The following is a 26,352-nucleotide window of genomic DNA, read 5'->3' on the forward strand; positions in this document are numbered from 1 at the left end:
AGGAAAATTGAGCATAAAGTACAGAGATTTCCCTTATACTCCTGCCCCCAACCCCAACACAACTTCCCCCATTATCAACACCTCCCACCGGATGGTACATTGTTACAGTTGAAGAACCTACATTGACACATCATCATCTTCCAAAGTCTGTAGCTTACATTAGGGTTCTCTCCTGGTGCTGTACATGCTATGGATCTTGACAAATGTATGAAGATGTGTATCCACCCTTGTAGTATTCTACTGTACAGCTTCACTGCCCTGAAAATCCTCTGTGCTCTTCCTGTTCATCCCTTCCCCACCTCTAATGCCTGGCAACCACTGATCTATTTATCGTCTCCATAGTTTTGCCTTTTCTAGAATGTCATAGAGTGTTAATCGTACAGTATGTAGCCTTTTCAGGTTGGCTTTTTACACTTAGCAGTATGTATTTAAGGATCATCCGTGTCTCTTCATGGCTTGTCAGCTCATTTCTTTTTAGTGCTGAATAAAAAAACATGTTGTCTGAATGTCCCATGGTGTATTTATCTATTCATTTATGGAAGGACATCTTGGTTGCTTCCAAGTTTTGGCAGTTATGAATAAAGATGCTGTAAACATCCATGTGCAGTGTGTATAGATATACATTTTTGACTTCTCTGGATCAACATCAAGGGGTGCAGTTGCTGGATTGTATGGTAAGAGTATGCTTATTCTTGTAAGAAACCACTGAACTGTCTTCCAAAGTCGCTGCACCATCTTGCATTCCCACCAGAAATTAGTAAGAGTTCCTGTTGCTCTACACCCCCAGCAATATTTGGTGCTGTCAGTATTTTGGATTTTGGCCATGCCATTCTAATAGATGTGTAGTGGCATCTTATTGTTTCAACTGATTCTATTTTCAATGATTGCTAAGAATTCTTTTTTAAAAATAAATTGGCCTTTTGTAAGATCTCAACCTCCTGGATCATTAAGACCTTTGGAACTCTGTCTCTGATTAGACAAACCAACCAACAAGGCCATTGCTAGTAGCCAAAGTCATCTGAGATCCAGAGCCTGTCTTTATGCAGCTTTAGTCCACTCGGCTCTCTCCCTACTCTGGTCATTTGTCTCTGGGAATTGCCCTATAACACCCCCTTCATCCTGCTAGTTTCTAAATAAAAATAAGCCCTTAACATGATTTGATGTTCCCACTCTATTCTTAGTCTATTAGAATGCATGAAAATTTCCACCATCATATTTAAGCTAGTAAGTTGCAAATGTACATCTCTAATCCTAACCTTTGACCTAAATTCCAGCTCTGTATTTCTAGGCATTCTGGAGAATGCCCCCATCTTGACTATCTTGCAATCATCTCTTTTACTGTCTCTCAAATTCTGTGTATGTCTCTCTACTTCCCTCAGTGTCTCTCATGTTGCTGCTCTCTGGAGTCTGCAGGGGCAAGTCTTGCATAATTACTCTCTGTCATTCAGATGCCACTTTGAGGACTTAGCAGGGCTCATCACAGTATAGCCGCTGGCAGGACAGTTCTCAACCTTCTGCTCACACCCTAATCTAGACCAGTACCTCTTACCTGGAGTTGTGCAACAGCATCCTAACTGGCATCTCACCTCCACTTTTCCTCCTTCATGGTACATCCTCCATAGAGTAGCCAGAGCAGTCTCTCTTCTGCTATAGCCTTATTTGGGTATAACTGACATTTAAGGTTGTGTAAGTACATGTGTACAGCATGTTGATTTGGTACACTAATACTGCAGCATGAGTGATTTTTTTTCTTTTAGCAATTTTTTATTTGAAAAATTTCAATCACATACAGAAGTAGAGTGGAGGGTAAGTTGACCCCCATAAACTAATTACCCTGATTCAATAGTTATTAAGGTTTTACTACATTTTTAAAATCATCTTTTTTTTTTTTTTTTTTTTTTTGCTGAACTGTTTCAAAGCATATCCAAGACATCATCATATCATTTCACTCTTACACTCTTCAGTGTGCATCTTCACAGAAGGGAACATAGCCTTACATTACTGCAATAATACTGTTGCACTTATCAATATTATAATAATTTCTTGGTAATATCTAATACCCAGTCCCTATTCAAACTTTGAAAAATATAGAGATGTAATTCACATAACATAAAATTCACTCTTTTAATGTAAAATTCAGTGGCTTGTAGGATATTCAAAAAGCTTTGCAACCATAACCAGTATCTAATTCTAGCACATTTTTATCACTGTCAAAAGACACTCATACTCATTAACAGTCACTCCCATTTTCTCCTGCCCCAAATCACCTAATTCTTCCCTCTAGATTTTGCCTCTTCTAAGAACTATGTGGTCTTTTGTGACTGGCTTATTTAGCTCAATGTTTTCAAAGTTCATTCACATTGTAGCATGTATGAGTACTTTATTCCTTTTCATGGCTGACTTATAGCCCATGGAATGGCTACATCACATTCTGTTTATCTGTTTAGCAGTTGATTGGCAGCATGAGTGATTTTTAGAATAAGATCCTATCACTTTCTTGCTCAATAGTCTCTGGTGCTTGTCCCATGAATATAAGAATAAAATCCAAACTTCTCACCATGACTTAAAGCCCCTGTCTTGTCTGACCTCTACCTTCCCTCCCCAAACTAATCTCTTACCTTGTCTCTCTCATTCCTAACTTTCAAACATGCAAATTTAGTTCCCACCTCCGGGCCTTTCCACTTGCTGTCCCCTCTGCCTGGAATGCCTTCTGCAAAGGCTCCCCTTGCTAGCTCATTCTCACCATTGAAGTCTCAGGTTGGCATTGACCTCCCGAGGTAATGTGGTTACCACCTCCCCTGTCAGTCCCCTTCACTCTCTGTCCTATTTCCTAGTTGTATTTTCTTTGTAGCATTTATAAATTATCATTGGAAGTTATCTTCTTTGCTTACGTGTTTGCTGTCTCTCTCCAGTAGAAGGTACGTTTCCTGAGGGCAGATCCCTGTCTTACTCCCTACTGGAACCCAGAGCTTGGAACATGGTGAAAAAATTGAATTTGAAACTCAACACCCCCCTCCGAATAATTCATCATCCTATTACTCGCATCTACCTCCAAATGATTTCCTTTCTCAAGCCCCATTTTTCCAACCCCCTATGTAAATAAACTATTTTGGAGTCCTCTTAATGTCCTCCCTCATATTTAGTACAACCCTCAAAGCAGGTCCTGTTGATCCTCCTTTCCTGTGATTCTTCAGGTTCCTTCTTCCCTTCCCTCGTCATGGCCCACATCATTGATCTACCTTTCCACCTTTAGTCTTTCTGTATTTTTCTAATGTTCTAGAAAGTGATGCCAGATGGATATTTCTAAATACTTGTTTTCAAGTTTTATGACCAAAGAGGGTACATTATTTTGATGGATCGGAGGCAAGTACAAAAATGCCACTCCGTATAACTGATGCTAAGTAGAAGCATCAAGAAGTGAAGGTGAGTAGCTGTTGGAGCAAACTAATCAACTCTGAGGTATTATGTGTTTATTTTGCCATTGAAACAGTGTCCTTGAACTTCACCCAAAAACCACCAATTTAAATTTAAACTAGTAGAAGATGTGTCCTTGGTAATCTGGTAGTATTTAATTTTGAAATAATAATTACATACACCCATATCAAGCCTTTAAAGAAAAAAAACTTAGCAAGGGAAATCTGGTTTCTATGTCTTGCATTGCCCAAGGGGGCAATTACTTTAAATCTAGTGGCCATTTCCAGCAATTGAGATGGAAATGGTCTTTGACTTGGAGAATGATAACACGAATGTTTTTAGCTTGCTGCACAAGTGCTTCTGACAATGCAGGGTTTCCTTTTTATAGCTCACCAGATGAACTATGGTTTGGTCTCTTGCTGATCCTTCACTCAACAAGGACCTGCTGTCCATATGTGCATGGTCCCAAGTTTTGATATAAGCAGATTTCCCAAGAAAAATGAACTGGTATTATCATTTATAAATCAATCAGGCTCTTGCAAAGTTGGTTTGTGTGACATGAACTCCTAAATCAGTTCACACTTGATCGCTTGTATACAGGGATAAATTTGAGATGCTGGATATTCAATCTGTATGGTCCAGACACTCTGTGAGATGTTCCTTTGCCTGCCCACAATGACTCATGTTCTCCGATGTTCACACCCTGGTGTAGTTGTGTCCCTCATTGCCTCTGAGAGTGGCCATGTGTCTACTCTTGGCCATCAGAACATCAGCAAATGAAACATGAATGGAGGCTTGCTTGGCACTTACAATTTGAGATGTGTCCTCTTGGAACTTTCCTTTTTAGTATCCAGCTTCTATGCTGTGTCCAAGCAACTATATGGTGAGGTCCACATGGAGAAGAACTGAGAACCTTGGATATAACCCCATCTGAACTTCCAGCCATCAGTTGGCACCAGCTCTCAGCCATGTGAACAAGGCCATTTGGAAATTCTCACCATCCCAGTGTCCCAGCTGCAACACAGAATTTTCCCATCTCAGAAAACCTTTTGCGTTTATATCCTAATTTCAATTGCATATACTCCTTGACCTAAAAATAACAATAACAGACATCATAGCAAACATTTATGCAGCATTTTCTATGCACCAAGCACACAGATGACTGGTTTACTATTGTGTGATCTCAATGCTGTGGCAGTATAAGTGTCCAAATATGTTATTTTTTTCCCCCAATCACTGATTTAAACCATAATTTGTCAGATTTCCCTTTCCCATCCCTATGACAAATTCTTGGCTACAGTAATTCATTCAGCAAATGCTTACTGAGTTCCCACTGAGTTTTGAACGCAGATGATACAGTGGTGAACAAAACAAGCAGAAATCCTTGCTCTCATGGAGGTGGAAAATATAAAAAACAAAATAAGTGTATCAGTTAGCTTAGCTATTTAGGTGGTGGTAACAACTTTAAAAAGCAGTGGCTGAGTTTATATTATATGGCCTCTGTAGGTTGGATGCTTCTTTGGAAACCAGACCCTCAGGCTGCAGCTTTTTTTTTTTTTTTTTTTTTAATTGCAGCATAGTTGATTTACAATGTTAGTTTAGGTGATTTAGTTATACATACATACTCTTTTTTCTTTTCACATTCTTTTCCATTATGTTATTACAAGAAATTGAATATAGTTCCCTGTGCTCTACAGTAGGTCCTTGTTTATCTATTTTATATTTAGTACTGTGTATCTGTTAATCTCCAACTCCTAATTTATCCCTCACTGCCCTTTCCCCTTTGGTAATATGGTTTGTTTTCTATGCCTGTGAGTCTTGTGTTTGGTTTGTAAACAGAATTTGTATCATTTTTTTTTAAGATTCCACATATAAGTGATATCATATGATATTTAGCTTTCTCTATCTGACTAACTTCACTCAATATGATAATCTCTAGGTCCATCCATGTTACTGCAAATTGCATTCTTTCATCCTTTTTTATGGCTAATATTTCATATGTATCCCATATATACCACATCTTTTTTATCCAACCATCTATTGATGGACATTTAGGTTGTTTCCATGTCTTGGCTGTTATCAATACTGCAGCTGTGAACATTGGGGTGCTTGTGTCTTTCCAAATTAGAGTTTTCTCCAGATGTAAGCCCAGGAGTGGGATTGCTGGGTCATATGGTAACTCTATTTTTAGTTTTTTAAGGAACCTCCATACTGTCCTTCATAGTGGCTGCACCAATTTACATTCCCACCAACAGTGTAAGAGGGTTCCTTTTTCTCCACAACCTCTCCAGCAGTTATTATTTGTAGCCTTTTTTATGATGGCCATTCTGAGTGGTGTGATACCTCATTGTAGTTTTGATTTGCATTTCTCTAATAATTTTCAGCTTTTAATGTATCCAAATATATATATAGTCATATGAGACTGCAAGCATAAGACCTGCTAGTCACCAGCACCAGGTGGTCTGGAGGTGTCCTCTAGGTGGAAGTTGCAAAAACTGGGGCTCCGGACAAGGGGATAAACTCCTATGTGAGAGACACTGGGGATCTGAAACAAGGCAGAGGGAGAGCACAAACATTGTGTACTCTGCTCCATGCCCTGAGAGCCCCTCTGTGCATACCTTGATGTGTGCCAATCAGAAAGTTTGTCTCTGAGGCCAAACCCAAGGTCTCTTTCTCAGAAAGACTCAAGGAGTGTGCAGTCTGCTGTCTGTGCAGTGCCCTGTGGGTGGTTGTCTGCCAAGAATAGGGTCTCCATTGTTCCATTCTCACAGGATCCAGGATTGCAAGCACCCCTGGCCTCCATAGCCACATGATCAAGGGGCATCTCCCGGGAAGAAGTTGCAAAAACTAGGTCACCAGGCATGTGTCAGAGTTTCCCTCTAGGAGTGGTGTTCTGCATCATGGCAGAAGGAAAGTGGGCTGATGGTGCTGGCAGGAGCAGAGCAGAGGTGGAACATAACATTGCACCCACTGGGAAGAAGAAAAAAAATTTAAAGGTCTAGCATGATAGGAAAAAAAAAAAAGATGGTGCCCACTAGCTGGAGGAAGGGAGACGGGGAGTGTAAAACTGGTGGTGCCTGCTGGGAGGGGAGTGAGGGGAAAGACGGCACAGGAAGATGGTGCCTACTGGCCACTGTCCCTGGAGAATATCCCAGCAGACCCCTAAATGTGTGTTAGATTAGATGCCTGGCCCTAAGGCTGATGCTTAAAATTAGCAAATGATTCTATCTTACAAAAAGTCTGGGCATGACTGACCGTGTTTTCACTGGACCCTGGGGGAGAGCGTCCAAGCATGTGAGCTCTGTCAGCGCTATTTCTCATATCACTGGACCTGGGGGGTTTTGTGGACAGAAACATACCATAAAAATTTGGCTTGTTGGGAAGCTTGAATGTTTTAAATGTAGTTATATTTCTCTGTCTATTCCCAATAGATTTGTGCACCATCTACTTTAGAAAGTTAGTAGTTTTGGTCAGTCAGGATACTGAGTCATTGGTTAGCAAGTGAGGAAGCTGATAATAATCATGATTGGAATGCCCACCATTTATTTACTTTGAACCAGAAAATTTATACATAATATTTAGTATTCTCACAACTCAGGTGAAGAAAACAAAAAAGAAACCAACCAATTAATCCAAGGATACATAGCTAGTAAGTGGTAGGAAGTGTGCCAAGGGTCTACTCAGCCTTCAGAAACATCCATTATGTTAACTTCTGGCTCCAACATCTTGCACAGAAATACTGTGTATTTCAGTTGTGATTTTGGAATTTTGTCATGCAGGAGAAGATGGTACTGACTCTCTAGGAATTTTAAAAATAAGTAGATAAGAAATGTGACAGAAAACAAATGAGGCTATATAAGAATGTAGCAAATAAACAGTTTTCCAGATCAGTGTAATGTTAACAAGGCATATTTCCCCTATTAAATTTTAACAAGAATATATGTGTTTTTGTAGACAAAATGTTTTAATTTAATTCTACAAGAAAGCTGGAGATTGTTTGCATTTGTTTTTTACTCAAAATATTTGTTTAGAATTAGTCAATTGATTTAATATGTAACAGCAGTTTGAACAAGAAAAAAAAAGTGCAATTGATGGGGAAGAAAGTATTATTGTATAATGTAACCATTGTGTTGATAGAATGAGTTTGTGTTCTTCAGTAAAGATGTTTAGCATTAACTCAGATTCAGAACATAGTGGGAAAAAATGTACTGTCAATTGTATACTCAGACCAAAATACCTTCATAACAGAAGTTTTTTTTTTTTTTCTCATGTTTTGAAAATTGTTAAGTCACATAACCTGATATGGTACATACTGTATTATATTACAGTGAGTCATGGAATGTATTTTCTTCAATTAAATTAATACTTATTTTTACAAATTCTGGTCTGGTATATGTTTGGTGTGCGATGAAGTTGTCTCCCAGATACATAAAGCAATTCTGTGATTTCCAAAGGATCTTATTTAGTATGTAAAGTAATTCTAAGATCTTATGAATGAAGATGAGGATCATTTTCAACTCCATTGGACATGTAACATACATATATTTAAGTAAATCACCCAAATCCATGCTGGGAGCAGGCATTCAGAGTTGAGACCAGGCCCTTTTGTGCATGACTGTACTGACCTATGTGAAATTACCCCACATTTGAAGTCATGGGTGACACTGACTGTTCTCTGGACTTAGCACCACTGTGGTTCACTGGCATTCAAGGGCAGGGTACCAGAGATGGTCAAGCCAGTCTTGGGTCTCGGCCCCGCCATGTTCTGATTGTGTGATGACAGGCAGTAAATTCACCTCTAAGCTTCAGGAACTGCACCTAGATCCTGGGGAAACTTATACCATAGGGTTGATGAAAGGCTGCAACTGATTCAGCGACACTGTAAAAACAGCCCTTGTAATTATAATGCAAAGACATTGAGAAAGTATTACTTGACAGATGGTAAGAGCTAATGCAAACTTTACCCACACTGTGACTTTTTTTTTCTAATTGCCCATCTTTTTTCCTGATCATGATCAAGAACCTTTATTCTGAGGAATTAAGCAAGAGAAAATGTTTTCAATCAGCTTTTATTGAGTATGCCTCACTTTGTGAGGTAGGTATAATTATTCTCATTTTGTAGCAGAGTTATCAGGATTCAAAATATTAAGTGGACTGTTGCCTAGGCGATTGTTCTTAAATGCTGCTAAGTGAATAAATAGGTGAAGTAAGTGGTAGAGCCGAGATTTAAAATAGAACTTTACAAGCTTACGTCCAGGGTTCTTGCTGCTTTGTTGTCTTCCTGGAAGGGACTTGGGTGAGCCTACAAGATCACTGGTATCCTGTGCTATTTATTCAACAATTAACATTTGATTTTTGAGAGAAGAGGATTATGTTGGCTTTATTTAATGATACCTAAAGGGCCTGTGTGCTTTTTGCTTAGTTAGCCTATAATTTACACAGCCCTATTCATAATATTCTTTCTTTTTGAGATATAACTGACATGTAGCATTGGATTAGTTTTAGGTGTACCAAATAATGATTGATATATGTATGTATTGCAAAGTGATTACCACAATAGGTTTATTGACATTAATCACCACACATAGTTAAAATCTTGTTGTCCTTGTGATAAGAAGTTTTAAGATCTACCCACTCAGCAAGTTTCAAACATGCAATACAGTATTATTATCCCTAAATCACCATCCTGGACGTTACGTACCCAGAACTGATTTATCTATTAATGACAAGTGTGTACCTTTTGACCCCAATTCACCTATTATGCCTACTCCCCACCTCTGGCAATCGCCAGTCTGTTCCCTGTATCTATGAGCTTTTTATTTATAGATTTCATTTTTCAGTGAGGTCATACAGTGAGTTCTGTCTCACTTATTGCACTTAGCATAATATCCTCAAAGTTCATCCATGTTTTCACAGATAGCACAATTTCCTCCTTTCTTATGGCTGAATATTCTATATATAATGATATTCTAAATAATATATTCTCCCTATATATAATTCTATGTATACTCTCTCTATATATTCTATATATATAATATAATATATTATACGTGTGTGTGTGTGTGTGTGTGTGTGTATCACATTTTAAAAAATGCGTTTGTGTGTCGGTGTGACACTTAGGTTGTTTCCATGTCTTGGCTTTTGTAAATAATGCTGCAATAACATGAGAGCATAGATATCTTTTTGAGAGAATGATTAAGTTTCCCTCAAATAAATACTGAGAAGGAGAATTGCTGGGTCATAAGGTGGTTCTATTTTTAATATTTTAAGGAAACTGCATACTGTTTTCTATAGTGGCTGCACCAATTTACATTCTCACCAATAGTGCACAAGGATTTCCTTTTTGTCCATATTCTTTCCACTATATATTCGAAGTTTTTGTGTAGGTATGTTTTATTTTTTTCTCTTGGGTGTATAGTTAGGAGTGTAATTGCTGGTTCATATGCTCTTTATTTAACTTTTTGAGGAACTGCACAACTTTTTCTAATGTGACTTCACCATTTTACATTCCCATCAATGATGAAAAACTTTAAATTCTTCCACATCTTTGCCTACTCTCGTTACTGTTTAGCTTTCTCATTTAAGACATCCTAGGGTGGATGAAGTGTTATCTCCTGGTTTTAATTTCCCTAATACATCATTATATTGAGTATGTTTTCATGTGTTTATCATCTTTGGAGATATCCCTTCAATCATCTGCCCATTTAAAAATAGTTTTTTATTTATGAGTTATGAGTTCTTTATATATTTCGGATACAAATTCATTATGAGATATAATTTGCAAATATTTTTCCCCTTCTATGGGTTGTCATCTCACTTTCTTGATGGTGTCCTTTGACACACAAAGATTTTTTTAAATTTTATTTTATTTTTAATTTTCTTTTTTTAATGAAATTCAGTTTACCACATTGTGTCAATTTCTGGTGTACAGCATAATATTTCAGTCATACATGTACATACATATATTCCTTTTCATGTTTTATCATTATAGGTTACTATAAGACATTGAATATAGTTCCCTGTGCTATACAATAGGACCTTGTTTTTTTATATATATTATATATATAGTATCTGCAAATCTCAAACTCCCAATTTATCCCTTCCTATCTCCTTTCCCCCCCAGTAACCATAAGTTTGTTTTCTATGTTTGTGAGTCTGTTTCTCTTTTGTAAATAAATTCATTTGTCTCTTTTTTTTTTTTTTTTTTTGGATTCCACATATGAGTGATATTATATGGTATTTTTCTTTCTCTGTCTGACTTACTTCACTTAGAATGACAATCTCCAGGTCCATCCATGTTGCTGCAAATAGCATTGTTTTATTCTTTTTATGGCAGAGTAGTACCATTATATATATAAACCACAACTTCTTTATCCAGTCATCTGTCGATGGACATTTAGGTTGTTTCCATGTCTTGCCTATTGTAAATACTGCTGCTATGAACATTGGGGTGCACATATCTTTTTGAGTTAGAGCTTTCTCCACATACATGCCCAGGAGTGGGATTGCTGGATCATAATGTAACTCTGTTTTTAGTTTTTTGAGGAATCTCCATACTGTTTTCCATAATGGCTACACCAAACTAACTTTCCACCAACAGTGTAGGAGGGTTCCCTTTTCTCTACACCGTGTCCAACATTTATGGTTTGTGGACTTTTTAATGATGGCTATTCCAACTGGTGTGAGGTGATACCTCATTGTAGTTTTGATTTGTATTTCTCTGATAATTAGCAATATTGAGCAGTTTTTCATGTGCCTATTGGCCATTTATTTGTATATCTACATTGGAGAAATGCTTGTTTAGGTCTTCTGCCCATTGTTGGATTGGGTTGTTTGGGGTTTTGTTGTTGTTGTTGTTGTTGTTATTAAATTGTATGACCTATTTGTATATTTTGTAAATTAAGCCCTTGTCAATTGCATCATTTGCAAATATTTTCTCCCATTCCATAGGTTTTTTTGTTTTGTTTATATTTACCTTTGTTGTGAGAAAGCTTATAAATTTAATTAGGTCCCATTTGTTTATTTTTGCTTTTATTTCTATTGATACTTTTAAATCAAGAGCGTGGGATATCTTTCCATTTCTTTAATTTCCTTAATAAGTGTTTTGTATTTCTCCAGAGGTAAGTCTTTCACCTCCTTGGCCAGATTTATTTCTAAATATTTTATTGTATTAAATGTGATTTTATAAGGGATTATTTCTTTACTAAGTTTTCCTATTAATTCATTGTTAGTGTAAAAAATGCAACTAGTATTGTATATTAATCTTGTATCCTACTATCTTGCTGAATTATTTTATCAGCTCCGGTTTTTGAATGGAGATTTTAGGGTTTTCTCTATATAGTATGATGTCATCCACATATAGTGACAGTTTTACCTTTTCTTTTCCAATTTTGATCCCTTTTATTTCTTTTTCTTGCCTGATAGCTGTGGCTAGGACATCCAAAACTATGTTGAATAGAAGTGGTGAGACTGGGCATATTTTTCTTGTTCCAGATTTTAGAAGGAAAACTTTGAGTTGTTCACCATTATTATGTTGGCTGTGGGCTTGTCATAAATAGCTTTTCTTCTGTTGATATATGTTCCCTCTATATGCATTTTTGTTAGAGGTTTTTTTTTTTTTTTTTCCATTATAAACTGGTGTTGAATTTTATGAAATGTTTCTTCTTATTTACTCCAGCTGAAAATTTATGATGTGTGTGCTAAACAGGATCATATAATTGCATTACCCAGGAATTAGAACAACACATTTAAGAATACTGGAATTTTCACACATGGTGTTAAATTAAGTAGAATTCTCACAATGCCACAACCGTAACCTTTGCAGCCAAACAGGAATGAATTCAAATCCTGGGTACAGGTATCAGCTGTTGGACATTTGGTATGGTAGTTAACCTCCCTCTGCCCCAGTTTCCACCACTGTAAAAAGCAAATGATAATATGTACCTTGCAGAGTAATTTGAGGGTTAAATGTGGTAAGATATTATAAAATATATGCTACAATTTACGTGCTCAATAATGTTGATTTTGTATATACACATGACATGCTGTGATAAAGATTTCTAGCTCTAGTAATCTGAATGGGCTTATACTATTGATAGTCTAAATTGTTATTTAGATTAAAAAAATGTGTCTAAACTGCCAAACAAAACAAACCTGTAAGGCAGTAACTTTAAAACGCACATGCTTCAAAATTCTTTAAATGATATCCTTTCCATTTTAATTGACATCATAAATCACTTAAATGGAATGAGGTTGGGAAATGGGAAAGGGTTAGGACAGTACTTAGGGAATGGATGGGAATAGAAATACTGTGTCAAGATAAACCACTTGTAATTTATTAATGAAACATACACACAAACACAACATTGAACAAACTGGGATGCGTGTGTCTGAGATATTACCTAAGTTGCTTAAGACACGGTGTGAATAAAACCAAGATTTGCAGGTCACTTAATTTCTGTAAGAATAAAAACTCCCCAGTGCCTTTGAGTAGATGGAAAGGGAACTAAAGGGAAGAGCAGATGGAGTAACCCAAACCGGTGCCACAGCTCAATAAACAGGGAGAGTGGCCACTCGATTAGCAGTGAGTCAGTAGCTCATACTCCCTTACAGAGAGAAGAACATGTAATTTCTAAATGTCTAAAGCCTGGAATTAGTGTCTGTGACCTCAGTAATACCAAGAGATGAAATGTGATAATCAACTGTGTCCTAATTTTCTCTGTAAAGATAATACTAAAAAAAACAAAAAAACAAAAAAAAACTACAAACTGAAAATTACTTTTTGGGGTAGCACCTTTAGCTTATATCATCATTTTTATTGCAGGTTGACTTGCTTAAATAGGAGTGAACAAGACCAATTATTGGGGTTGAATACAGCACTGATAATGGGTTTGTGGTTTCTTGTCTTACAATTTGAATCACGAGTTTTATTTAAAGTTACTTAAAATTGTTCCTAAAGACCTCCCTGAAATTTACACCAGGGACTTATCCTTATTCACTTTTTTTTTTTTTTTTGGTGTGTGGGGGGATAATTCGGTTTGTTTGTTTGTTTCCTTTTTAATGGAGGTACTGGGATTGAACCCAGGACCTCATGCATGTGAAGCATGCACTCTACCACTGAGCTATGCCCTCCCCCACAGGGACTTATTCGTATAGCTCTACTTGATGGAGGCCCCTGTCCTCAGTGAAATTAGTCTGGGAAAGAGAAGATGAAAGTCCGTGGAAGGCAGGGTCCACTCAGGGAGGAGCCGGGAAGGGGGAAGTGGGTGCCTGCATGAACTCAGAAGACACTTCCCTCCATGTGCTCACTTACCAAATACTTGCTGAGCACCTACAGCGTGCTACAGCTGAGCTGAACAAAATCACTGTGACTCTGCCCTCACTGAGTTTATATTCTAGTGGAAAGATGGTCAATAAACAAGTAAAAGAATGCACAATTTCAAACCAGCATAAGTACCAGGAAACAAATAGGGTGCTGCGTGGGAGAATGACAAAGATCAACTTCAGGCAGGAAAGTCAGGGAAGACATTTCTGAATAAGTGGCCTTCTCAGTGGAGACCCAAAGGTAAGGAGGGAGTCAGATATTTGATGAGGAGATCCCTTCACAAAGAGAGAACATCTATGAAGGTGTCCAGGTAGAAGAGGAAAGGGTCTGCCATATTAGTGTTAGTATATATAATACTGGTGTGGGTGGGATGTAATAATCTCAGAGGAAGAGTTGTGGGCAATGAGATTGGGGAAATAGGGGGGAGGGGTTGATGACACAGCAAAAAAATGTGAATTTTGTAATAGGTGTGATGGAAGCTATTGATTTAAGTAGGAAAGTAATGATTTAATGTATATTCTTACATGATCACTGTGTATGGTTGATGGGTAGAGAAAAGATGAAGGAGATGAGTGGGAGGCAGAGAAATAAATAAACATTGATTTCAATAGTTTGGGAAAAAGATGGTGACAGCCTGAAATAGGGGGATGGCAATGGAGAAGGAAGAATCAATAGTTCTCGATGGGCTGAATGTGGGCGTGAGGAAAGGGAGGAATCCAGAAATACTCCCAGATTTCTGTTAGGGCATAAGTAGGCAGTTGGAGATGCAATTTGCTAAGATCAGGGAGGAGCAGGTGTGGGGAAGACATCAAGGGTTCAGTTGGGAAGAAGATGAAGAACCAATGGTGGCTGCTGATTTTATGGCTCCCCTTCTGGGTCTGCATGGATGTGCTACTTTCACATGAAGGGCCTGGAACTGGGCAGCAATTCTGCATCTTGTCATCCCCTGTAATTGGACTGTCTCTCAAATCTTGTAGTCACTCTGAGCAGAGCACGTTTTCTCCCTCCCGTTCCTTCATTCCAACTACACCTATTCTTTGACCTCTTTGAAAGCGCCGCCTTCTAAGCCCTTGATATTTTTTCCCCATTGTCCATCTTCTTCTGGCTGTGCTTTGTCTCTGTGCTTAAGTCAGCAGTCAGGAACACAAACCTCTTTCTCAGTAGCCCTCCCAGTCTCCAATCTTCTTTTCCCTTCAGATTGTGCAATCAATCATTCAACAAGTGTTTATAGACTGCCCTACCTTATTGGGGAAATAAAGGATAGTTTCATTGATAAAACCACAAAGCCACGTTTGAAAAAAATTATAGATGTTTCCAAGGAACTTCCCCTTCCATTTTGGATAGTTTTGATTGGATCATCAAGGACAATGCTGAGATTCATGCACTTGGAAGGAAGTGGAGAGATGGCCTGCAAAAAGCTGTTCATCCAGAAAGTGATTCTTCAGAAAGCAGTTCTAAGAGAGCTTGTTGGAGTGATAAACACAGCTTTCCAGCAGTGTAGAATCCAGAACCAAACTGAATTGATCAAATCCTGCATTGGGGAAAAAGTCCTCAAAAGCTATCCAACTGTACCTTTTTCTCTGACATTTTTGGATCTTTTTCCTCTTTGTTGTTCAGGTGTTTTCTCTCTCTCTCTCTCTCTCTCTCTCTCTCTCTCTCTCTCTCTCTCTCTCTTTAAGACTGGATGATTTCTACTGATTTGTGTTCAAATTCACAGATCCCTTCTTATGCTTCTTCATCTGCTGTGAAGCCCACTTGGGGACTTTTTTGGGGGGAGTTGTGGTGAGGCAATTAGGTTTATTTATTTATTTATTTAATGAAGGTACTCAGGGTTGAACCCAAGAGCTTGTGCATGCTAGGTAGGCACCCTACCACTGAGCTACACCCTTCCCCCATCCAGGGACATTTTCATTTCAGATATTATACTTGGCAACTCTAGAATTTCATTTTGATTCTTCTTGTCCTCTCCCTCCTCCTCTTTCTCCTTCTCCTTCTCTTCCTCCTCCTCCTCCTTCTCTTTAAAATATAGTCTATTTCTTTTCTGAGATTCTCCATCTGTTCACTCATTATGCCCATCTTTCCCTTTACTTTTTTGGAACTTATTTTTAACATTTGCTTTACAATTCATACCTGCTAATTCCAACATCTTGATCATTCAGAATCTATTTCTACTGACTGATTTCTCTCTTAACTATGGATTACATTTCCTTGTTTCTTCCCATATATAGTAATTTTTAAAAATCATATGCAGGACATTGTAGGTGATATATTGTAGACACTTTAGAATCCCTTACATTCCATGAAGAGTGTTGATTTGAGGAATAGCAAGCAGTCAGGTTACTGACTGATCTACTTTACCTTGGGGATGCTTGGTTTAACATGTATTGAGGGCAGGTCTTTTTTGGTTTTGCCCCTTACTCCCAGGGTGAAACCCCTCAGTCCTGGGACACAGATTTTTCTTGTAAGGGAAGGCCCTTCTATAGTTTCAAAGTAACTTTGAGATGTTTACTGAACTCCTCTAACCAGGTAGGTTTCAAAATTCTAAACAGGTTTGCTTTGCAGTGGGGAGAGCTGGAACCTCTGCTCCCCTCTTTCAGTCTCATACCTTTTTCTTTCTGCTAGACTTTATGCAGTCTGCCCAGCATATGCACAGTTTTGAGTCAGCTGAGAGTTGGAGAGGAGTTTATATTCAGATTTGGGGGCTTCCCCCTCTCTAGCTCCCTCTGTTCCAGGATTTCCACCATCAACATCCAACCACTCAATCATCCCATACTCCACCTTCTACCCTTCTGTCCAGTAAGATGGTGGCTTTCTTCTAGACTCTTTGCCACCCCACACTGCATGAAGCTTTCACCCAATTACTCCCCAGTGCTTTCAAATCTTATAAACAATTATTTCAGAGTTCATAATTGCTATATCAAAATTAAGGCTGGTACAAGCTACTCCTCTCTTACACTAAACTAACATGAAAAACCTTCAGGGATCATTCTTATTGGTATTGGCAGGTGTGTTTGGTGGATGCAGCATAGTATTGAGAATCTGTTCATGGCACCTTGCTTCATTGTGTCATGTATCTTCACATCACCCTCAAAGCAGGGAGAAAAGAGGAATCATTACTCTTTCTGTTGTAAAAAAGTAAAAACCCGTAATAAAGGGAAGGGAAAAAAATGCTTATGATCGCAGTGTTTTAGCCAATGAGTTGGGAGTAGACCCTAAACCTTCAGGTTGATTTTGTTACCATTGGGCAAGGTTCAAATCTGTAAAGCTATCAAAGCTAAAAATATTTACAGAAATGTGCATATCCTCAGTTACAGCAAAACTTCACTCTTTCAGACTCTACATGTTAACAACTGAAAGTACAAATGTGACTCAATTTTGCCTTATCTATGAAAGGATGTTTCTCTACTGAAAAATGCTTAGAATGAGTAAAAGAATATAGCAAAGTAGTTGGCTTTGAAAGTGGTGTGCAAAAATCAGTACTCTCCTAAGCTCAAAACAAACAAACAAAAAAGAAATGGAAGTATCCAGTAGGAGAGGTTTAACACCCACTCAGTCACAACAACAGGCCCAAAACACTCAACACCTAGGAATGAACTTAATGGGGAAGCACTCAGGGAATATTCAATATTTTTATGCTTCGGAGCATGCGGTATTTTGAAATATTTATACTATCTAAATTAATCAATAAACAAAAAACCATTCCAATCAATTAGAAGAGAGGGAGCAAGCAAGAAGGCTTGATAGATTAGGCTGCAGATTATTAAGAGGTTCAAGGAGTCACCAGGGCCATTTTGGAAAAGAACAATTGATGAGCAGTATCTCTTTATAATACACTTTAATATACAGTGTAATGAATATACAATGTGTTACGATATACTACAGTGATTAAAACAGTGTGGCAACATGAAAGGTACACTGGTTAAAACTGTGGTAATTAGAATAGATACAGTAATGGAAAGGAATAAAGAGGCCAGAACACATAAAAATTTCGTGTATAGTGAAAGTATTTCAAATCAGTGCCACATTGTATTTGGACAAATGGAAAGCCATTAAACAGAACTGGAGTTATACTCTATTCTTTATACCAAAATAAATTCCAGCTCTATAGAAAATGTCAATGCTTGAAATAGAACTACAAGGTATTACAAGAAAACACACATCAGTATATTTATGAATATGGAAGTCTTCCAGTGGAGGAGAAAAGCATCTAACCTTGCTTCTGTTAGGTAGAAAAATAGAATCAGAAATATGAGTTTCTCTATTTGGAATGGAAATCAGCTTGCAATCAAAAAGTACTTGCTAGTTAAGGAACAGTCTCACAGTGGAAGCTTTTTCTTTTCTCTTTTCTCAGAAATGACTCTGAGCAAATTCTTGACACTCAGAGAAAAAGCTAAGATTCCTAACAGGGCTGTTATAAATATATAAACCTCATCCATGTATTAAAATTCTGCCCTACTGAAAAAAAAAAAAAAAGAACACTAGGATTAATGTTCAACTTCAAGGGACTCACACTTTAAAAACTATAAAACAGAACTTAACAATTATTCTGTACTTTTGAAGATGTGAATCCAAACACCAAAACTGTTTATGCAGGTAGGTAAAAATCTTTTCTAATCAGATTCAGTTTCACTTATTTTAATCTTTTATTTAAAAATTCAAAAGTAAATCCAACAGAGCTGGGATTTATTATCAACCAGGCATCAAGACGCTATTATATTAATGAGGCACTGGAAGTCAAATAAGAAATATCATTCATGGTTCTGGGGACAGAACAACACTGTGCATGAGGACAAGCACTTCTTTGCTGATTGAATGGAGACCAAGACCACATCAAATTCAACAACTGAAAGATACAAAAACATTTTCTTGTTCACCAGGTCAGGGGACGGAGAGAACACCAAGTCAAATGCCACTTCTTTCCTCTTATCTTGTAAGTTTTTATCCAAGCTATTTTTGGCCCATGGAACTCTTCCCATCACCCCTGGCCTGTGTAACACAATCAGTGCACGCAGGCCAACATCTTGTCATACAGAGCACAATGGCCAGTGTGTGCTGAGCTTTAAGGCTTCAGTTTGAGAATCAAAATTACACGTGGGTCTTGACTTGGAAAACCATGTTCTAAACATGTCCCTAAATGGTCTGAGCGTGATTCACCCCCACTGGTAAAAATAGAAACCTTCCTGGAACAATGGGGGATGAATTAAATAGCTTCTGTCAAATAAATAATGAAATAAACAAATTAGAACTCCCATGAATCTGTAAATCTGAGTCTTCAAAAATCATTAACCATAAAGCACAAATTTTCATTTCTCTCTGTATTCCATTCCTCCTATTAGCCTGTGTGTTGAGGAAGTTCTTTACCAAGTTATTCTGCTGGTCTGCCAGTTTTTCTTATTATAGTTAAATAAGAAGACAAATACTTTTTCCCCCTAGCTACAAATATTTTTCATCCTTCTGCTAATGACAGTCAAATGCATATGAAATAAGCTAGGTAAAATGTGGAACATTTCTATTTTTCATCTCTCTTTCCACAGCAAGGCACCTTCTCCCAGTTGAAACCTTTTTTTTTTTTTTTTGGTCAAGTTGAAATCAAAACTAGAGTGGCCCTAAGACTCTGCCGGGCTCCTAGTTTGGGCTGTGCTGGATGAGAAGCTATTTTTACTGCTGGCTCAGGGCCATCTAGTTTCTCTGTGATGGTTCACAATGGTATGTTTCAGTGCAGCTGGTCACATGTGTGCTTTTCCCAAGTCAGGGCCGGTGACCTGGAGAGGAATGTGTGCAGGCTCTCTCAGCACCTCCAACCTCCTCATATACTTCTGCATTAGTTGATATGCTGGGTTCCTCATGGCTAAGTGTTGGGTGAAGTGGCCACTGGCAGGCACTTCAGCTCTGTTTTGCATGTTAAGTGTTGAAGCTCTGGAGGTGAAGCCTGCGAACTGGGGTTCCCAAGCCCTCTGGTGAGTTGTCTGGCATCTACCTTGATGGTGGGACAGGGCACCTCCTGCTGCTTTTTCTGCTTCTCCATTGGAAGCAGTGTGCCAGGTGAACTTAAGGAACTGAGTGCCTTGTCACAGTAAAAAAAAAAAAAAAAAAAGCAATCAGTGGGCAATTCAAAAAAAATGCCTTGCAAGGCAGACTTACAAGAAAGAAGAAATCATCTTACTGTCCTCCACCAGCTGCGGGCGGGGCTCTCCCTCCTCTAGGGGAACATGTGTACCTGGGAGCTGGGATGGTGGTTACCCAGCACACCAGGAAAGCCCTTCTAATGATCTGGACTCCTTTGTGGTCTTTTTCTCTTAAAAAATTGCAGTGGAAGTGTTGCCTGTCACCATTTGGAGAAGAGTAAGTTTCTTTACCTTATCAACATCTTTCAATTCAATTAAAATGTATAGGGTGCCAGGAGGACCTGCCCCAGCCTTCTCCCCCTGACTTCTCACATTTGCAGATGAAAGCAGGGGAGAAAAGAAGCCACATTCATTTATAGCAGCCCCTCTCTGCAAGACGAACAGTTCTTTTTATTCTGCACATTGATTCGGGTCCTAAGGTCTTTTGGTGACAATACTTATGGGCAGTGCAGAAAAAGTCCCAATAATTAATACAAGATTATATGAATAAAAATGAGATTTTCACAGACCCAAGAACATTTCTGTGCATTATCGCACCCCCAAAATCTTTGGCGTTCAGCTCTGGAATGACTGCTCCCATGCAGAACCTGCCTCAGAGACATGGAGGAAGATGGTCCTCTCCAGTTAATTTCATTGCTAGAGTGGCTTTTCCCTTTAAGGGTTTTCTTAATACTTTACAAACAATTCCTCATCCCCTAGATACATTCACTTGCTAATGCTTCTACTACTTAATCAACATGAGAAACAAAAAAATACTGAGATAGTCGCCAAAACAATACAAAATTATATGGCGATCAAGGCGCTTCTATTTTCTTCTAACACATTAAATAATAAGACCCAGTGATGTGTTTAATGTTACCATAAATTTGAAAAACTAATGAGCCTAGATGTAACTCGTTTCCACATTCAAGTTCACAGGCATCCAGAACTCCATCCACTGGCTTGTAGACCCCAGGATTAATGTAATCCTCATCATAACCCTATGAAATAGGTATCACCATTATCATTCCTTTTTACAGATGAGGAAAGTGAGGCACAGATAGGCTAAGTGAGTCCACTAAGCTCCTAAATGATGGAGCTGAGATCTGGCTGCCTCCTAAATTCTTAACCAACATGCAATTCCTGGCTTAGATTAGGGCTGACCTCAGGGTCAACATGTTCATGCTCACTGCCAGCTCACAAACAGGAGGAGCCAATCAGAAAGAAGAGGGAACTGAAAGTTCCTACTCACGGATAAATACCTTTCAAGCTGCAGAAGGGTTGCAGAAAGGCTTCCAGAAAGGCTTCCATAAGCATGACCATTTTAATTAAAAAACAAACAAACAACATTCTCCCTGTCTTTAAATGCTGTGTGCAGAACGCCGTATGATTTGTAATTATTGCACCATAATGCATTGCCCACTAGAATGGAATATTGGAAGGTTTGTATGGATTTTGCTTTACTGACATCAGAATCCACTGTTCTCTTTGGAACATGCCCTGCTCCCTGATCCCGTTCTGTTGCACTAATCAGACTGCAATCTCCTTGCCTTCCATTTGTCCTCCGTGGGCACCCGGTTTTCTCCAGCAAGGTTTTGATGAGGCTTCTTGAGTGGTTCAGGGGTGGGGGCTCGTCCGCAGAGAGAAGCCGCACTTCGGTCAGTTGCCCGGGACTCCAAGTGCCTCCGCTGCCTGGAGTCAAGGTTTCTCCTGTCTCAGCAGGGGGAACAAGGCTTAGGAGAAGGGCCAGGGGCACCCAGAATATGGAAAGCTTTGTCCAGAAGCACATTTCCACTCTTCCTTTACACCAAGTCTGTCTTTGGTGGTGGTGGGTGGCTTGGTGTTCACAGTGTAAACTTGGAACTGGAGGAATTTCTGTGGCAAGGAAAAAAATTAATTAAATAAAAGCTTTAATTATGGTGCCTGAAACAGGTTTGGAAGGATTCATTAATTGGGTGGCTAAGCTGATTTGCAATGACAAGCTGTTTCTGAACAACAGGGGGGTGGGGTCTGTAGATCGATTATAACTCCAACCGGCAGGAAAGGATGCTGGCTGTGACTTTCAAACTGTGGAACAGCCAAGAAGCTTGTTATATTGCCTCCCTCTGAACTAAACAGAGAGTCAAAAATGAGGAAGAACACATTTCAGTGTTTCTTCTGAAGGTGCTATAAGTCAGGACCCGGGGCAGGAAACACCCTCATTTTATCCCTCTCTCGAGTAGACCTCCCAGGGATCTGTGATCCTCATCAGCGAAGTCAGTAAATAAAAATAAACAGAAAGTAAAGTTTAATAAATTACAGATATCATGTTGAGTTAGAAGGTTTTAGATAAGGAAAGGACAAAAAGAACAGAGTAACATCCAGAAACTACTGCTTCATTTTCCCTTTTTCAGTTGATAAACAAAGTATGAACTAGCTTGGAAAAACAAGGGAGTTTCAAGACCGCACGAGCCATGATAAATCCACATGTTCAGTGCTCACTAAAGACATGAAAGAACAGCTTTGGAGCCAATCAACTTTCTGGAAAAAAATTAATCTTGTCAACTGATTGCTTAAGGAATGCAAAATGTTAACAGCATCTCATGTTGGATCTTAGCCCAGAGACCAGCCAAGAATGACTGAGGGTTAGTAACAAAAATACTGGGATTACTTTCATGGTTTAGGAAAAGCGAGATAGAGAAAGAGTTGAAGATTCTTATGTTAGCATTTTTAAAAAATGACAGAAGAGGATACAAACATTTCTAAACACATTGCTTCCCTTCAGAAGAAAGATAAATATTTATCCAGAGCTCTGTGGCCTTTTAAATCTCAGAGAGTATTTTGTGGTTACAAAGTCCTCTCCTCTGTTTTTAAAATTCCTTGACTGTGCACTGGGAGCTGGAGAGGATTATTTCAGCCCAGAACAGTTTTCTGTTGCTATGGAGAGTAACAATGAAGGTGGATAAAAGTGAGAACTTTCTGTCTGGCTGATTTTCAGGAAAATCAAATTTAAGTCGCTAATGAACCTGACTTTTTAGATCAATATTTAGCAATTTTCTTAGAATTCTAAGAAAAATCTTAGAATTTCTTATGGTCACTTGACTTTTAGAGGACAGTTCTAGGGCAAACGAGTTCACCTTGCAGAATGGTAAAGGTTTTAGCGTTGGATCAAGATTTTTTTTTTTTTTTGAACCAGATGATTCAGTGATAACTCTCTTATCCACACTCAAACCAAGGGTTTGTTGAAAAGAGAGTTTTATTAGAACGTTATTTATTTTATAAGGGGCAGAGATTTAAACAATTTAAGGCGTTTGTAAATTCAGAAATAGATGTTTCCAAACAAAGTATTTGCTGGAGGAATACAGCTCTTACCTGGGAAGTGGGGAACTTTCATTAGCTGTATATAGTCTGATTCCAGAGTCTGTGGTACAAGAAATTCCCTAAGGCCTGACAGGCCCTGTGAAACCAGCTCTCCCTGAACTATTAGGGAATAAAAGACTGAAAGAACAAACGAAGTGGTAAATTTTAGAGGAGGTAGGAGAACTTAAAACCCAAGATTTCAAAGTGGATGATGTACATGTAAGTGACACATAGGATGTAGAGACACAAAGGGTACCTGAAGAGTGTGGGAAATGGATGCAGACTTCTGAGTCCGCTTCTAAGGTGGGAGCTGGGGAGGAGTGGGGCTACCATGGGTAGGGAGGCAGTGGAAATAAGAAGAGAAAGAAGCTGGGATCATTCGTCTCCACCATCGCTAACTGGATATGCAAATTGGAAACAACAGGGTGGGGTAATCCTGAGAGAATGCTGGGAACAGTGTCAGAAACAGGGAAGGGAAACACTCCCAGGATAATGCCCTGCTTCTCTTGAATTATGCACCTTGGAGCTCTTGGATTTATCTAAATTGTCAAGGGAAGTGACTTGACTGGTTTCTCATAGGCGCTATGGCAAGATTCACTGGAGTTCGAGTCCAGAATCATCAATGCAACAGAGGAGTCAGGAGCTGGTCAAGACCTTCTAGCTGTGGATGCAGTGAAGGCAGAGAAGGGAATGGCTCCGGATCAGAGAGGGTCACTAAACAGAGCCCCCTGCAGACTCCTGCTCATTGCCTGTTGCCATCCCCACAGCAAGGACCACCTGAGCATCATTTATAGGCTCAGCCCTATCTCAGCCTCAGGAGCTTGTTAGGAGGTAGCTAGAGAAAAGTAGCCCAAAACCTATTGAGCAAATTATCCAGCCCTACCGTCACCTGCTACCTTTAAGAACCTCAGCTTTGCCTTATTTCTGGAATTAAGCTCTTGCTTCCTGGCCTGCTTCCAATTAGCAGGTCCCCAAATCTGCCTTCCCCACCTGAGTCCCACTGTTTAACCTTCCAGGTTGCAGCAGGATGGGATCTTGATTCACTGTGATTAGTGGTCCCAGGACAGTGCCCCCCTGCTGGGACTTTGGGACCTTTTTCCTGATTCCCCGAAGTCCAGCTTGGAAGTTCCTTATTTCCCCTCTCCAATTCCCTGTGGCTAGAGACTGATTCCCTCCAAATAGGGCCCAGTGAGGTATCAGGTATTGCCTGCAGGAATTCTCAAACACCAGTCACTAGTCTCAGCTATTCTCAGTACCTCCCAGCCACAGCCACAAGGGCTCCTAAGTCAACTTCCCCCTAGGTCTCAGCCTGTTCCATTTGCCTCCAAGGCTTGTTCTACCCTCACATTCATACCTAAGTCAGCCACCAGCGGGGTTCCTATTCCTGTCCCAGGGTGAGACAGCCACAAGGAGGGGCAAGGAAAAGCCATGGAGGCAGCCTCAAAGGCAGGCAGAGCTGGCGGGCATATTCCAAGGATGAAGAAGGACTAATAAGGAAACAAAGCACTTGGCTGAACATGGAGGTGCCACTTCCCTCCCCTGATCTGGGTCATAGCTGTCACTCTTCATGCCCAGCCTGCTTGCTTCCTCAAGGAGCCTGAAATCAACCTTCCTTAAACATGGTTATGTTTGCAATCCAAACCAACCTCCGGGAGGAGTGAGTTTCATATGGTAACTAACCCGCAGTACAAAGAAGGAGCTTATTTACCCTTGATTCATATTTACAAGAATTTAACCCTCATTTGGGACCATTCTCATCTGATGCAGTATCTCCCGACATATTTATGCTAACACAGGAAGATGTAGTCCACTCCATGGGAGGGAGGGAAGCAGGGGCTGATTAAATCAGTCCTTCCTCCAGCTTCCATTCTTGGCCTTTTGGTGCAGCCTGAGTTTGAAATTTCTACCCCGTGTCAGTATAATGTAATTACAGTGTATTTACCTTGCCTTGACCTAGAAAGAATTTAAAGGGGCCCACCAGGTAACATGAAATACAAGATGACAGCAGCTTAAGATGAGACTGAAACAAGCCGCCATGTACAGTTTTGCATATTGGGCACTGTGCAACTCTAGACAGCATCACTTGCTTCTATAATCATAACAGATTTATGTACTTATTACAACACTTTTCCAGCAATTATTCTGAGAAAAGAAGGCTCTGGGCGTGTGGTAGGACTGCATGTGTTCCTCTTCCTCAGTGTCCAGCCTACCCTTTGTGGGGCCATCTCTAGCAATAAAATGAAGTCCTACAACTCTGAGCTGACTCTGAGCTGTCTCTGAGCATAGCTTCTCCCCATGTCCTGCCTTTATGCTGTCTTTTTCTCTCTTTCTGAAGACTCTAAACCCTCTAAATAATAATTATAATAATGTTTATTAACATTTTTTAATGCCAAGGCACTATGTGAAGCAACCTCTCCTATATTTTCTCATGCAATTTCAACTGAATGTAAGGAACTTCTTACTGCATATTTCAGGGTCACACAGCTAGTCGGTGCCACCAGAAATCCAGGCTTGTGCACATCAAGTTGGTGCTTCTACTGCCAAACAATCTTCTGTTGCGACACAATCCCATGTTTTATTTGTGAGTCCAAGTTACACAAAGGAGTCAGCAAGAGTTCATCATAAAGAAGAAAATCAGCTGTTTTGATTTTTGCCTTCTCCCCAAAGCCCCTTCAACTCAGAAGTTCCCAGAAAAGGGGGAAAGGTATAGCTCAGTGGTAGAGCGCATGCCTAGCATGCATGAGGTCCTGGGTTCGATCCCCAATAACTCCATCAAAAATAAATAAGTAAACCTAAATACCTCCCCCCACAAACAAACAAACAAACAAAACCACACAAAGACAAATGAACTTAAATATAAACTGAAACAGACTCACAGACATAGAATACAAACTTGTGGTTGTGGTTGTTGGTGGGGGAGGGTGGGAAGGGACAGACTGGGAGTTCAAGATTTGTAGATACTGACAGGTATATATAGAATAGATAAACAAGTTTATACTGTATAGCACGGGGAAATATATATGGTGAAAAAGAATATGAAAATGAATATATGTATATTCATGTATGACTGAAAAATTGTGCTGTACACCAGAATTGACACATTGTAAACTGACTATAACTCAATTATAAACAAATAAATAAATAAATTCCCAGGAAAAAAAAAAAAGAAGA

The 26,352-nt window shown here is 39.2% G+C and overlaps 1 protein-coding gene and 1 non-coding gene across 10 annotated transcripts in view; one reads left to right on the forward strand and one right to left on the reverse strand.

Moving 5' to 3' along the window:
- ARL5B (ADP ribosylation factor like GTPase 5B) overlaps positions 1–26,352 on the forward strand; it is an 84,450-nt gene that overhangs the window by 15,884 nt on the left and 42,214 nt on the right. The gene's annotated exons all lie outside the window — the stretch shown is intronic.
- On the reverse strand, positions 13,475–13,546 carry TRNAV-CAC (transfer RNA valine (anticodon CAC)). Its single transcript has one exon. It is a non-coding gene; the product is annotated as a tRNA-Val (tRNA).

This window comes from Camelus dromedarius, chromosome 26 (assembly GCF_036321535.1).
Source record: "Camelus dromedarius isolate mCamDro1 chromosome 26, mCamDro1.pat, whole genome shotgun sequence".
In the NCBI taxonomy this organism is placed as follows: Eukaryota; Metazoa; Chordata; class Mammalia; order Artiodactyla; family Camelidae; genus Camelus; species Camelus dromedarius.